Consider the following 14029-nt stretch of genomic DNA (forward strand, 5'->3'; position numbering starts at 1 on the left):
GTCATTGTAAAACTCTGGCTTTTATATTTGGAAAATTACTGTGTGATAGAATTTCTGCTAATAACTGAGAGTTCAATTGTCCATAAAATTTCAAGGACTCTTATTCTAGTAAGACAGAATGAAGAGAAAGAGTTCATATTTTCACATGGTGTAACAAATGCTCAGAGATGCAAGTGTAGGAAGCTATAGGATCACAGAAGAAGGCACTAAAATCACACCAATATATTTGATGACTGTGACTATATATAAATTTGTATTTTCTAGATTTTTTATAGTCATGGAATCACACTGTATATACTATTCATAGCCTGGCTTTTCTTTTATCAGCATCATTACTTTGAGAATCTCCAATTGTAAATAGTTCATTTTGATGTTGAATAGTAATCTCTTTAATGAATAGATCATAATTTTTCTTTGCTCTATGGATGGACATTGATGAACATTTCCACTGTTTTCAATTCTTAAAAATAAAGCTGCTATGAAATTCATATACAAGTCCCTGTATGAACATAGGGCTTGTTTCTCTTGGTTAAATGCCTAGAAGTAAAATGGCTATTTTTGTAACTGCAACATATTTTGCATTTAAAAAAATTTTCAGACTATTTTCCAAAGTGGTTGTATCATGATATATGCCAACAACAGTTTAGATTTTTTGTTGCTTCTCAATCTAGCTCAGACGAAGTACAATTAGCCTTTATAATTTTAGCCATTCTAATAGATATGTAAGCATGTCTCATTATGATTTTAATTTGTATTTCTTTAATGTCTAAATGTTGAGAAATTGGCCATGTGCCTATAAGCCATCCATATACTTTTGGTGACATGTCTCTTCCATTATTTCCTTCACATGTAAAATTGGATACTCTGTTTGGTTATTAGTAAGGTTTTTTATTTTTATTCATATTTAAATAATCAGAGTAGATGTCCATTATCAGATATGTAATTTGGAAATCGCTTGTCCATCTTTACAGTTTCTCAATGGAGCTTTGATAGCTGTGTCTTTCAAGAAATATGCTACTTCTTTTTTTTTTTTTTAAACATTTTATTTATTTATTTGTCAGAGAGAGAGAGTGAGCGAGTAAGAGCGAGCACAGGCAGACAGAGTGGAAGGCAGAGGCAGAGGGAGAAGCAGGCTCCCTGCAGAGCAAGGAGCCCGATGTGGGACTCGATCCCAGGACGCTGGGATCACGACCCGAGCCGAAGGCAGCTGCTTAACCAACTGAGCCACCCAACCGTCCCGAAATATGCTACTTCTTTCCTGGTACACGGAGGTATGACTAGAACATTATCAATGTTGACCTTTGCAAAGAAAATCATGGCTTAAGATATATGTAGTCTGCAGTTGTTGGGAGTGTTCACCATCCTTGCCTCTAACTCATCTCTCACTGCCCACACATTCAGATATAGGGGAATATTGATTGACAAAATATTAATTGCCAAATAACACTAGTTAGAGAATAAGAAAAATGCAGGCACCTGATTATATAATATTACATAAATAAAATATGTTTTTATAAGTGCTATTGGAAGTAAATTCCTCAATACTTTAATCACACAGAATGATGGAATCCTAGATTTTTTTTTCTTGTATTTACTAAGAAAATGATCATGCCTCAAGTATATTAAAATGGAATAGGGAAAATTAAAAATTGTTTTAAGATGATTTGCGTGTGTTGTGCGTATGTGAGAGAGAAAGTGAGAGAGAAAGATAAAGAGAAAGGGAAAGACAGAGAGGTGGCTGCAGTGAATTGATGAGTTGAAGGATAGATTTTAAAGTTTTGTCTTTTGCTTTCTACATTTCCTTTTCCTTAGGTTCAAGAGAACAATCAGTAATATCTCAGAAGCCTGCTGGTAACATCAGCAGAAAGAATTAGAGGTTCCCAGAAAATTAAGATGACATATAGTTTTCCTGACATAAGAAAATCATTTTTTGTCCCCAGCTATTTTCAATGATCTATACCCCACCTGTGTACTTGCCCAAGCACACTTCTTCCAAAACTTCCTGGGAGGTTCTTAAAAAGAAATGCATAAACCTCACTCCTTAAGGATTTTGAGGGAACAAGGCAATGGGAAAACTAACAGTCACCACCAGACCAGGAAATAGCCTAAGCTATTGAGACAATAAATCAGTGGTAAAACTCCTAGTGCTATTTCAAAAGCAATCAAGGCCTTGCATTCCTTGTCCCAGAAAATGAGCCCAAGACCCCATCTAGTTTCTATCTGCTCTTGAAGCCTGCAGAGTCCCTTTCCCTTGTCCAACAGTTACCTCTGCTTTATTCTAACGTTGACGTTTCTGCCCTCGGTGGAATACAAGCTTCATTCAGGTGAACATGCAATACATATTGCACAAATACATATGTGGATGTGCATGCATCCACAACCTTATGACCAACCATACACGGAATAATAAAACTCTCCCTTCTGAGTATTCATCTTAAATACTAAATAAAAATCTCTCTCCTGTTCAAACAGTCAAGGCTTTGGAACTTATTCCCTGTGATCTCCTTGTATGTTGTAAACAAAGATTCCTTTGTTTGACAACTCCACCTGTTTCTGTGATTCACCAAAGACTGTCCTCAGTTAGTTCAGTTGCTGTAATGGCTTTCACTACTCTGATTCTACCTCTGCAAGTCTCCAAATTTAACTATTTTTTCTCCCAATTCTGCATGTTCTTGGCTTTAAACTGCAACTCTGAAGAGAGGATTTGCTTGTTTAAAAAAAAAATCAAGAAAAGGTAGTAGTAGTTAACATTGTTACTTTGAACTTCCTGCCCTAAGGGGCTCTCCTGTTCTTTCTCTTTGACTTCCTGGACTAAAACGACAGAAATTTGGCAATACATCACTCCCCAATCCAGATTACTGCCAGAACAGTTTATACTCTTAGAAAAATATTAATCTAAAAGATCACATAATTAAATACTTAAGCATGTAGTGTAATATAGTGGTTTACAAGAAATATATTTTGGTCATCTGAATATTTGGTTTTCAACCATGGCTACTGACTCACAGCTCCTAAAACTCTTGGGATTTCCTGTGATAAGGGTGAGAGAGGTGTGTTTTGTTCTGTTAATGAAGTGACCTTCAGACCTCACTCAAGGCAAGGGCTGTTTGCCTGAAGGACCAACCACTTGGTGAAAGCCTTCACAACTTTTTGCCTCCCCTTCCTCCCAATACAGGATTATCTGGGGAGGGAAGAGGATCTGGAGATTAGATCAGCAAATGACAATGATTTAGTCAGTCATGACTATGTCATGAAGCCTCCACAGAAAAGCTGAAAGGACTGGGTTCAGAAAGCTTTTAGTTTGTTAAATGTATGAAAAGGCAGGAAGAGTGGCAGTCTTACAGAAGGTAATAGAAGCTCTGTGCCCATTCTCCATACCTTGCCCTGTGCACTTCTTTATCTATCTATTGATTTAAATCTTCTATTATATCTTTTAATAAGCTGGCAAACATAAAGTAAGTATTTTTCTGAGTTTTGTGAGTCCCTGTAGCAAATTAAAAGAACGTAAGAAGTAGGCCACTGGGACCTCCAACCTGTAGTTGCTCAGTCACAAGCACAGGTAATAACCTGGGGCCTACAGTGAGACTGGCATCTGAGGTGGGGTTGGAGATAGTCTTGGAGGACTGATCCCTTAACTGATGAAATCTTACACTATGTTCAGGTAGATAGTGTCAGAATTTAGTTGAATTCTTGGAGATCCTGCTGTTGTCTGAAAATTATTTGGCATTGTTGGTATGATGTCCTAAAACCCAAAAAGATATAGCTACCTCAAAATAAGAATACGGTTGACAGCTTATATATAATAAGTGAGTATTTCAGGGATTTAAAATATACCCAATAAATAATGTAAGGAAATAAGGAAAGATTTTGAAATAAAAACAAGAATAAGAACCTAGTGGTACTAATAGATTAAATATATGTAATCTAGTTGAATTAAGAATACAATGGATAGAATACGTAATGGATTCAATAGAGATAAGAAGTCACTTAAGGATATAGTCATCTGGATACCAGCAAAGCATTAAAATTATCAATATAAAAGAGGTGTAAGATGTAGGTGATACGTGTGGAACAAAAGCTAGAGAAGAAATTAGATTTCCTTACTACTCATAGCCTGTTGACAAGTCCTTGAAGCTCCTCTGGGGACTCAGCTGCTTCCATGTGGACAGATCCACTCAGGGCAAAAAGCATTCTTAGTCCACCCCCGAGGATACTGAAAATCTACTTTCACGTGTAAAAATTACTTTGGAAACTTCTTTATCTCTACTCCCCACCCCTGCCCTCAAGATATACATTGGCAATCATCTCCCAAGCATATACCCACTGATACCATCAGAAGAGTCTCTTCCCTGAGTTTTTACTAAATAGTAATAAATGACCTTTCCCTAACAATAGCTAGCCCCCTCAAGGTCCTGGAAACCTTGTTTATAAAATACCTTGGAGGCTTGTGCTATCCCTAACCTCCTCCCAAATTGAAAGTATATAATCAGCCACTCTTCATGACCCTCTCTCTCTACTCCAAATAAATAAATAAATATTTTTAAATAAAATAAAATAAATGACTTTTTAAATGAAAGAAGAAAAAGGAAAGAAATATTTGAATATTAATGTACATCTATTTCTCAAGCATAAAATAGTCAAGACACTGGATTAAAACTTACATACAAGAAAAGAAAGAAAATATTCATAACTAGAGTTGACTCTATGAATCCCAAACTAGGGCATACATACCAAAGACACACAAAAAAAATCACAAGTGTTAGAGAGAAAAAAAATAATTCATTAATAAAGAAACAAAAATCAGACTGACAGAATTTTTTTAAATAACATCAGATATAAAAAAGAATGAAGTAATAGCTTTATTATCTTGAAAAAAAAATCACAAATGGAAACATTTAGATCCTTATAAAATGTCATTGGCATAGGAAGGCATAATAAAAAAAATATTTTCAGGAATACAGACCACAGATAATTTGCCTTAATTTGTGTAGGCAGCACTTAAATACTAATATTATTTTAACAGTTAAAATATACTCTATGATCTTTGAGGTTGGGGAAAAGAGGATGACCAAGTCATCTTGAAATAATTCAGTTTTATGAAAAAAGTAAAAAGATCAAAAAAAAGACTTGTAGAAAAGAGAGATAAAACATATGCATAATAAAAATAAATAAATAAATAAACAGCTGGAGTGCCTGGGTGACTTAGTCGGTTCAAGTGTCTGCCTTCAGCTCAGGTGATGATCCCAGGGTCCTGGTATTGAGCCCTGCATCAGGCTCCCTGCTCAGTGGAGAGTCTGCTTCTCCCTCCCATTGAGAAAAAAAATTTGACTTATTTATTTGAGAGAGATAATCTTTAAATTTTACTTATTTATTTGAGAGAGAGTGAGAAAAGAAAAACATGCACACAGCAGAGGGACTAACAGAGGGAGAGGGAGAAGCACGCCACTGAGCAGGGAACCCCCTGCGGGGCTCTATCCCAGGACCCGGGTATTATGACCTGAGCTATAGGTAGACACTTAACTCAGGTACCCCAATAAATACAATCTTTTAAAAAAAATAAATAATAATAAAAATAAATAATATTTCAGATAGTATGATTTTTTTAATGTAAGACTTGGTATAAAAACAGGATGACATACTTGTCTAATTATAGCAAAAGACTTTGATAAGTTTAGATGCAGTAGTACATAAAAAATTTAACTTCTTTCATTAACTGATAATTTAATTAGATTAAATTAAGAGACATCAAAATTTAGAGAATCTAATAGTCCTGATCTATTAATAAATGTAGCCATCCTGACCCCAAAACAAGAGTCTTCAGTAAGTATATAAGCATAAGTTGAACATTTACACAAACAGGCCATTATTTAGGCCAGAAGTCTATGCCAATAAATTCCTAGAGTTAAATATCAGGCTATATTTTCCAAGAATAAGGCAATAAAATTAGAAAACAATGACCAAAATATTAAATTCATATAATTGGAAGTTAACTTCATACCTAAAAAGAAATAATACAGCTAATTCAGAAATTTTTAGAATTACAGTACTTTGGTAATATCAACTCTCAAAATGAGTAACGGACAGGTGGGGCTAGCAAGAGACTCGTGGGAGGATTAAATCATGGGCCCCTGTATCTCATGTGCAGTAGAAGCAGTGGATTTGGAATTTCAGTTTTTCCACAACGTTCCACCACAAGCTGGTTAGAACTGTGCAAAAGCAGGAAGGGAAGCCCCAGTAAAGTGGACTGGGGATGCCAGAAGGGGAGGCTGGAAGGGGGCGCCTGCTGCTCAGTGCCCATTACAGACCCCACATTGCAATCCCCCACAGGAGAGACTCACCAATTTTAGGCCCCACAGGGGAAGCTGGAGGTTCATCTCCTGACTTTTTGTAGGAGCTTTGCAGCTCAGCTGGTGAGAATTCTCCATCACCCTGCCTTTCTCCAAGGGACTTTCCTTCAAGCACCCTTCCCAACTTCTTCCTCCTCCATGAAATAATGTTCCTCTCCTTTGTTTCTCGCACTTGCCTGTGATGGGACCTTAGCTTGCTCAGCCCAGACTGCCATTCTCTGCTCTTCCCAATTAAACCCATGCTGCTGGTCAAATAACTGGCAGATTAAGTTTAAGGCCAATCGAACTAATAAATTCAAGAACTTGCAAGGAACAAAATCAATATGCACAAATTAGTGGCACTCCTAGGTGCTCAGAAGGACCCATCAGAAAGAGACAGCTGAAAATGATCTCATTTACACCTGCATCCAAGATAGCAAGATACCCAGGAGGCCCCTGAACCAAGAAAGTGACAGCCCTGCAACAATGACGACAGACAGGGAGGGGTACACACGGAGATGGGGAGGCACTGTGCTCAGGGAAGAACCCACACTGGGAAAATACCTACTCTCCCCCAAAACCGGCTACAGAGTCCTCACTCTGGCTCCCGAATTTCCGGACTAGGCGCAAGCCTGGAGTGGGTGTGGACACGGGAAGGACCCCGCAGGGCTGAGGTGGGGAGAGCACAAGCACCAAAGAAGGCAGACGCTCCCTGACTGCAGACCATCTGAGGAGCCCCAGGAACCGAATCCGCGAGCACACAAACACAGACAAGGACCAAGGATCACCGGAGCCCAGAAAGTGGGGACCCCACAGCCCCGCGCACAGCACAGCAGGAGGCCACGTCTCCTCACACAAAACGACGGAAGCCCCAGTGTCTACACAAGGCGCCCTTTCTCTGTGGGGTCCTGAGACCACGAACCCCTTGACAGTCCACTAAGGGACTTCTCCTCAGCTCCTCCAGCATCTGGTCCTTAGGAGGTTGGACTGCTGCCAGTGTGGGCGCGTCCTCCACAACGGGTCCGGTCAGTGTGGATGCAGAGCCACACCCTCCTCAGCTTGTCCTGTCAGGGTGGGAGGCGCCCCACATTCTCCAGAAGTCTCCACAGTGGGTCCTGAAAAGGCAGGGCTCAGGTCCCAGCTGTGGCTGTGCAGCCTGGGCTCAGGGCGGGAGCTGGGGTCTGGCGCCCTCTGCAGGCGGTGGAAGGCAGTGCAGGACTGTGGGAGCTCACCCTGCAGTGGAAGGTCCAGCTCCCTCCCCGGGTCCAGCTGACGCCATTTCATTCCGGAAATTCAAGCTGCATGGAGCCCAATACCCCCCAACTTCCCCCCAAATAGCTAAGGAACAATGAATTGGAAACAATGTGGAATTACAACAGTCCTTGACCCAAACAGTGTCACTGAACATGGCCCTGATGCAGACCCACACTCTGACCTCAACTTGGTCTCAAGCCTGGACCCTACCCTAATCCAAGACCCTAACCCTAGCCCCCAACCCAAACAATGTTCACAAGAATCAAGAGGTAGAAACTGCAAATATCCATCAATGGCAAGTGCATAAGCAAAGTGTGGTGAAGGGTTTGAATTTGGGTTCAGGTTCAGGTTTTAGTCAGAGTTGTAATCAGGCTTTGGGTTTAGTGTTACGGTGAGGATTTAGAGTGAAGGACAAGGGAACAGAGTTATAGTTTAGGGCTTTAAGTTTATGATTTAGGCTTTAAGACTCAGGGCTTATGGGATAAAGTTCAAGGTCAAATTTGGGGTTTGACTTTATGCTGAGATTTGGGTTCAGGTTTCATGACTTGGAGGTCTGGTTTAGGGTTTGTGTTCGTGGTTCAGGGCTTGGATCCAGGGCTCAGGTACAGGCTTTGGGTTCCATTCCAGGTTTGGGATTCAGGGTTCTAGTTTGGGCTTTAAGGTCAGCTTAGGTTTCAGCGTTGGTAGGGTTTAAGGTTAGGTTTAGGGATGACACATTTTCTTCAGTTGTCATCATGGACAAAAAAATTCTATCTGAAGTTTCTAAGTCAGAAATGTATTTCATCTGGGGGCGCCTGGGTGGCTCCGTGTGTTAAGCCTCTGCCTTGGGCTCAGGTCATGATCTCAGGGTCCTGGGATCGAGCCCTTCATCAGGCTCTCTGCTTGGCGGGGAGCCTGCTTCCCCATCTTTCTCTCTGCCTGCCTCTCTGCCTACTTGTGATCTCTGTCTGTCAAATAAATAGAATTAGTAAAAGCTATTATATGATCTTTTACAAACCATTTCCTATCTTTGCCTTCTCATGTGCCAAGACAGACAGGGATTATTTAAAACCCTGAAGAGAGTGCTCTTACTTTTAAATTGCCTGTAACCTTCGTGTAATAGATTTATGATTGATGATAGATTTAGTTAAAATATAACTATTTAAAATATTTACTCTCAGTAAACGATTTCAACCTATGCTCATTTAAGTAACTTGGTGCATAATCCCTTTTCTATTAAACCATAGTGCAAGGACCAATGCCGTGTTTCCGAGAGAACCCCAAGCTATTTTTCTAGAATGGCCATATGCATATATATCAGGCGTCCTGTTTTCACTCCCTTTGCGGAGCACCTACCCTGGAGGTCATGTAATAACCAATGACCAAAAAAACAAACCAAAAACCCAAAATCCAGGTTGAAGTGCCATCCCTGCCTGGAGTTGAGGAGACTGCTCAGACAGATCCCAGGCAGGCATCTCAGCCCAGGCCTGTGCTGGGGAAGCTGGTTCCTGGCTTTGGGCGCAATCTGGAAGCCAGCAAACTGATCCAAGAGTGCAGCTGGCCTTTAGGACTGATGATCTTTTCGCAGCCAGGCTGCGCCTGGACACACCGCTCAGGGAGCCAGGCTAGGAGTCTGCCCAGCGCAGGCGCTGGCAATGGGGCAGCATGCTAGGGCATAGCCCTGCACCCCAGCCAGGGCTCAGGCCCCTGGAGTGAGGGGGCAGGGCCAGCGCAGAGAAGGGTCTTTGCTAATTTCCAAAGCTGGAAGTTAGCTCTCAGAGGACTCAGGAGGGAGGGGGGCGGGGGCGGGTCGGTGGCTGCTGGGAGAAGGGGCTTTGCTTATTGCCCAGGCGGGAAGGAGGGGCGCACAGCGCCAGGGTGCTGTGCTGCAGCCCATTGGGGACTGCAGGACCCACCATACTCACTGCCCCTGCACTCCCATGCTCCAGCCTAGCCCCTGAGGCCGCGGTGTCCCGTTCTCATTCCTGCCGCTTGCTGCCCCTCCCTGCCACATGGCTTCTCTGGAGGACCCTCTGCTCACAGGTAAAGTGACACCTCGACGCGCCCTCACCTGAAGCAGACAACGCAGGACAGGAGCGGGGGGGGGGGGTGGAGTGGTCGGTGCCCAGGCTGCCGCCAACTCCAGGGCACCAGGACCACCCAGGACGCCGCGCCACACCCCCTACGCAGGGGGTCCGGCCAGGACAGCGCCACAGGAGGTACCCCCCCCTGCCAGCGGGCAGGCTAGCCCCCATAGTTCGGCACCCCCACCTGCATGTCAGAGCCTCCTACCATTCCCAGGGCACCCAGAACCCAGAGAGTGAGGCCTTGGGTGCTTTCTAGTGACAGATTCAAGGCAATTCTTCGACTTTGGGACTTCAGAGTTAACATAGTTTTCATTTGTGATTATTATTTTTGTGTGGGAGCCGTAGCTTTTCTTTTGACCTATGGTTGTTTTCACTCCCGGTTCTGAAGAAGCCCCTAAATCCTAACCCTGTTGAGGACTCCGAAAGCTCTCAGAGCAGCAGTGCTGGGGGACAGTGTGGACACATGGTTTGGTTTCTCCTCTGGCCTGCTTCTGTGGCAGCCCCGCTTGTCCTCCTCAGACTTCAGAGCAATATCTGAACAAGTGGAGAAGCGACCAGGGGGTCAGGAAGGTGGCCACCGAAGAGTGACTTCTCTGGAGCGTGGCTGAGCTAGCAAGTGAGCATGTTAGTCCAGCTCTGCCTGCATTCAGTATGGAGCTGAACAGGGGCCAGGGAAGGGGAGGAGGAGCAGAGAGCAGGGACAAAGGGACCAAAGAGGAGATTCAGATGAAGGGAAGTAATGGGGAGGAAAGAGAAGAAACTCTAGAAGACAGGTATGTAGAAAGGAAAAGGGATGAAGTGGGCATTGGGAAAGGGCACCACCAGGGAAGGAGAGAGGGGAAGGAAAGAGGGAGGAAAGAGGAAAGGGGAAAGGGAGAAGGGAGGAGTCAGCATGCCAGGGCTCCCCCTGCATCTGAAGAAGAGGTGGCTGGTCCAGCTTGTCAAACAGGGTGCTCACTCTTTGGCCCCAGTTTCTGCTCCTGGGCTTTTCAAGGAAGGCAGGCTGTCCCTTGGGACCTACTGGAGCCCACTGGAGCCCACAGGAGGGTGGGAGAAATAAGATGCCACCGGTTCCTGTCCTGAGCTGCTCCCAGCCACCAGCCTCACCACATGGTGCAAGAGGGACCCCAGAACAAAGGACGGACACAGGCCAGCATGTCTGCTGGTGGCCCTGGGCACTTAGCTCATCGCAGTGAACCACACCGCCTCCTCAACCCACGCTTTTAAAGCCTCCTTTTTCGTTTCTGGCTTTCATGTCTGTAGGAACATGAGCCAGATCTAACTCATCTCCGACAGACAATTCTGACTCACCCTGTGTCAGATTTTTATGAGTGGCTGTGATAGAGTAAGATAGCAATGCTCCAACAAACGGACTGTTTCCTCCCACTTGACCTCAACAGTCTTATACATTTTCTTAGCGAAAACATCTTGTCTCCTTCCATTAAGCTCATAACGAGGTCTAATAGTATACATGCGCCTTCCTTAGATGCGAAGCGATACAGAGGTCCTTTTTTTTTTTTTAAATTTTACAAGGTAAAGTCAGTGAACACATCCAACTTGACGAATACGTCTCTAAAATGTCAATCCAGGCAAAGCTTATTCTGCCTACAGTTTGGAGCCTACGTGGTGACATTTTTAAAATGCTTTCAGTCCCTCAGTGAGGCTCTTAGAAGCTAGCCAGGGCTTACTACGTGCCAGGCACTGTGTCAGGTGTTGGAGCTAAAGGGAAGGAGAGCTTGGAGGCTGGCTGGGGAGGGACATCCATGACACAAGCACAGCTAGAAACGGAGGCCAGTGCTAGAAAAGAGAGAGCAGGCTGCATGGAGAGTGTGTACCATGGGGCTTGTGAGCTCACGAATAAGTGGGAGTAACTGGAGTGGGGAGATGGGGGAGAGAAGAGGGTCTTCCCATCAATGGGAATCACCTGTGCTTGGAGGCAGGTGGCATGAGAGGTCTCCACAGGAAGAAGGAGGCAGTGTGGTTGAAGGGCAGAGAGATGGGGCAGAACAGGCATCAGTCAGTTGGAGGGGTATGAATAGACTGATGGGAGGATTATGGGTGCCTTTGGAGGACTGAGAATTTGTTAGAAGATCAGTGCAGATTTCTATGGAGACAAATGCCAGGAACTGATAGGTCTTTGAAAGGTCACTCTGGCTGCCTTTTGGCAAAGGGGTTGGTAAAAGGCACTTGCAGGTGTGAACACACCAGGTGGGAGGTGAGTGCAGGAAATCGGGTGAGGGAGCATGGGAACTTGGTCCCGGGGTATATAAGGGAGAATAGCCTTTAAGGAGTTCCACAAATTGGCACCAGCTGTGGCTTCATTACAGAGCTGGAAGGGGGAGGTGGGTGTGTCCTGGAGGTTACAGAAATTACATGAGAAAGGGAAGTCTTTTTAGATCTCTTTTTCAACTAGAGGAACTCTCACCTTATTGATAGAATTCCAGAGTGGGAACCAATGATATGAGGACATCTTTGAAATGTCTGAATATGTTCTTCGACATCTTTGCAAGTGACGAGGAGACCTTGACCTTAGGAGGCCTTGGCCCTCTTTGTAGCCAGAAAGATTTCACCTACAGATTTGGGTTCTCCCTTTTAAAGTCAAGGAGTCAGTCCTTCCAAAGGACACCTCCTATCATTTTACCCTCTCATCATACCTCACGTGCTGGCATCTCCAAGACCCTCTGTTCCAGGTTGAGAGTATCCACTTTGGCCGGGCTGGTCTTGCCAAGAACACCACCACAGGAAATCTAGAGCCTGTAGTGCTATTAATAACATCATCTAAGACTGTGTTTGCTGCCCTCTTGGCCTCTTCCCACCATGACTCACTGAAGCTTTTAACACATTGTATCCATTAAGCTATAGTTCCCAAAGCTCATCTTCTCTAGTGCCATTAGTTTTTAGGGGACCAGGCAAACCTTAAACTTGTCCCCCCTAATTGGATCCCTGTTCCCCCACAATCTATTTGAAAGCCTTTCACCATGATTCTTGAATGAGATCTGAGACCACTGCTGGTACCTAACACTTCTTGGCACCTTGTCTGCTAGGTTCTTGGAAGAGGAGATGGCTATGGAGGTGAGTGGAATGGGAGTGGGAGGATTTCTCCCTTCACTTCCCTTTTTGTGTTTTCAAATAATGGGTTTTGAGGGGGCGGGAAAGTTTAACCAGACCATTTATTTTCCATCTCCCATCGATAAAATGTTTACCACTCCACACTGGAAGAATTTATATCTTTCCTTTGAATCTCCAGGAAAATCTCCCAAACCCAGACCACCACCATGTGGATTCAGCCATCTTCTGATTCACCTCCAGATTGTCTCCTCCTAAATGCTCAAGCCACTGGTTAAGGGCGAAATGTTCAATGCCCAAGCAATTAAGTGGGGAACACGTTTATCTAAGCAATTGCATGCAGCTCTCTATCTGCATACAGGGGGTCTCTCCCAAGCATTTCCAACCTCAGCAAAAGAAGACAAAGCCCCAGCAGTCTGGGGTATATATCATTCATTCATTCCTGTGTTCAACACTCAGGCGGATCCCCACCAAGACAGTGGGAGAGCAAGGACTGGAGAAATCCTGGAAGCTGAAGTCTGAGGAGGATTTCAAATTCAAGTCAGAGATGAAAGAAACATCTGGACTTGGTCCTCAGGTACATGCAGTATTCTGAACTTAGGCTAGAACCAGAGACCATTCTAATGAAAGGCCTCTACAGGTGGGCTCTCACAGGTGGGCTCCAACTCAGTTTCGTGTATATTCATTCATGAAATAGCTCTTCAGGTCAACATGCAGAAGAAAACCATTTCAGAAAACTGACAATGAGGAGAGGAAAGGGAAGCCAGAAGGCTTGTGAATGGGGAGAGAGGAGGACCCAGGGCAGGAAACCAAGAATCCCTCCCTGCCCTCCTTGCTGCCAGGGAGGTCTGAGGGACTAGTTTCCACCTGGGATCCCAAGTCCAGAACAAAAGCAGCGGGGCCACGGCGGGGGAGGGAAGGGGGTCCTCAGCACGGGCGCATGGGGCTGCGGAAAGATGGGTGCTAGCGTGCCTGCTGGCGGGGGGCACCTCGCAAGGCGCTGTCCCCAGCCCGACCCCATGAGGACCCGGGTTTGGCGCAGCGTCCGGGGTGGTCCCGGTGCCCTGGGGTTCGCGGGAGGCTGGGCCTCCACAACCCCCCTCTCCGCCCCCAGGTCGGGTCCGCGCTTTCTGCTCCAGGTGAGGGCGCAGCGCGTTGTACTTTACCCCTGTGCAGAGGGTGGTCCGGAGAAGCCTTGGGGCGGGGAGGGGCAGCAGGCAGCAGGAGCGGGACAGCGGAGCCTCACATGGGAGCATACGGGCGGCGAGTCCGGTGGGTCCTGCAGTCCCGACTGGGCCGCAGCACAGCACCGCGGCG

The sequence above is a fragment of the Mustela nivalis genome (genome assembly GCF_964662115.1).
Source record: "Mustela nivalis genome assembly, contig: HAP1_SCAFFOLD_499, whole genome shotgun sequence".
NCBI lineage: Eukaryota > Metazoa > Chordata > Mammalia > Carnivora > Mustelidae > Mustela > Mustela nivalis.